The sequence below is a fragment of the Gossypium arboreum genome, chromosome 9 (assembly GCF_025698485.1).
Source record: "Gossypium arboreum isolate Shixiya-1 chromosome 9, ASM2569848v2, whole genome shotgun sequence".
Classification (NCBI taxonomy): domain Eukaryota; kingdom Viridiplantae; phylum Streptophyta; class Magnoliopsida; order Malvales; family Malvaceae; genus Gossypium; species Gossypium arboreum.
In genome coordinates this window covers 25,217,423-25,219,158 of record NC_069078.1, presented here as the reverse complement: position 1 = coordinate 25,219,158, position 1,736 = coordinate 25,217,423, and positions in this window count along the sequence as shown.

Below are 1,736 nucleotides of genomic sequence, written 5' to 3'. Positions count from 1 at the left end.
TAGTAATAAAATAAGGAAATGAAGGGTGATGAAAACAAAGAAAAGAAAAAAAAAAGTGTTCATCCTTTAACATCTCTGGCCGAAAATTCTAAGAAGAAAGGGGGAAAGGGAAGCAAACATTCAGCCACTCCTTCTAGTCTTGAATAAGGTATGTAATTCATGGTAGCTTTTGAAATTGTTGAATGTATTAAGCTAGATACTAAGTCCCTTAGTTACCCCATGTCCAAATTTTGAATCTTGTTGGTAACATGAGTAATCGGTTAAGAGAAAATGTTCAAGAAATGGTTGTTGTTCATGTTATTTGGATGAAAAAAAAATTGTAGTTAGGTGAAGTAGAGTTTAACAATTGAGCACATATGTGCATTAGTGGCTAGATGGAGAAAAATCGGCTAACAAGTTGTGTACTAAGGCCGAATATGATTTTGGATATTATTGGGCAATGTATGTGTTTTAAATTGATGGAATGGAGAGGATGCTTTAATTGTGTTATGAACAATTATATGTTAAATTAAGGTTTGCTAAGCTAGCTATTAAGGTGAAGTGCAAATGTTAGTATTTGATTGCTAGTGTATATATGTGTACTAGCTGAGTTTTGAATTTGAATAATGGTTTGAGCACCATGTGTTGTATTGAGATTGTTTGAGTGAATTCATAGATATTTATATGATGAATTCGATTGTAGATATACATGCTTAAATAAGATGCACACATGAATGAATAGATAGATTGGTGTTGCATGTATTCGGTTATAGGCAAGCATAATGATGATTCTATCTTGACTTAGATAATCGGCTAAAGGAGAATATTAGCCAATATGTTGAATTTGGTTCATGATTTCATAAATATGACTCTAATGTCTAATATATATATATGGACTAAGTACCTTGAATTTCTCTTGATGTTCAAGATGATTAAATCAATTTATTTGTTAAATTAAGCTCAAGAGCAAAGGGAACTAAATCGATAAAGGGAAGGAAAAAGTAATTGAATAGTCGTTGAAGTCGTTCGACAACATCCGAGGTAAGTTTTCGAGTAATGGAACTTAGTTTATGATTTGATTAAGTCATGACATATAGCATAACAAATAAACGGAGATATAATGATTCTACTTGAATTATATATTGAGGTGATTAGTTATACTTATGACGGGTAGCCGAATGTGTATGGAGATCATGTTATAAGCAAATCAAAATCATGCTCTTTGTATGTGGCTATTGAGCCGAAAATGGTAATGCTTGATAAGTGACTTGTGTTCGAATTCTAGTTATGAAAATGAAATATAGATGTGTCATGATTTATTGATATGTGCATGAATATTCGGATGATAACTGGGCTAAGTCCTGTAGGCATTTGTGCGAGTTACTATATCCGGGCTAAGTCCCGAAGGCATTTGTGTGAGTTACTATATCCGGGCTAAGTCCCGAAGGAATTTGAGCGAGTAGGTATATCCGGCTAAATCCTGAAGGTACTTGGGTTTGGAGAATGAGCGATCTTGCTGTAATAATTTCAATTAATATGCTCGTAAAATCCAAACGATGAGGTATGTTTCGTATGTGCATTGGAATAGTTGATTCCTTTTAAATAGTATTCGCTCAATTGATTAACAAGCTTCCAGCCTTTAGTTAAGTTGATCCCCTGTGTATGAATATAAGGGTTGAAATGTGAAGTAAGTATGATTTTGAGAATATGTGTATATGCAATTATTCATTTAGTCATACGAACACTATACCTTAGTT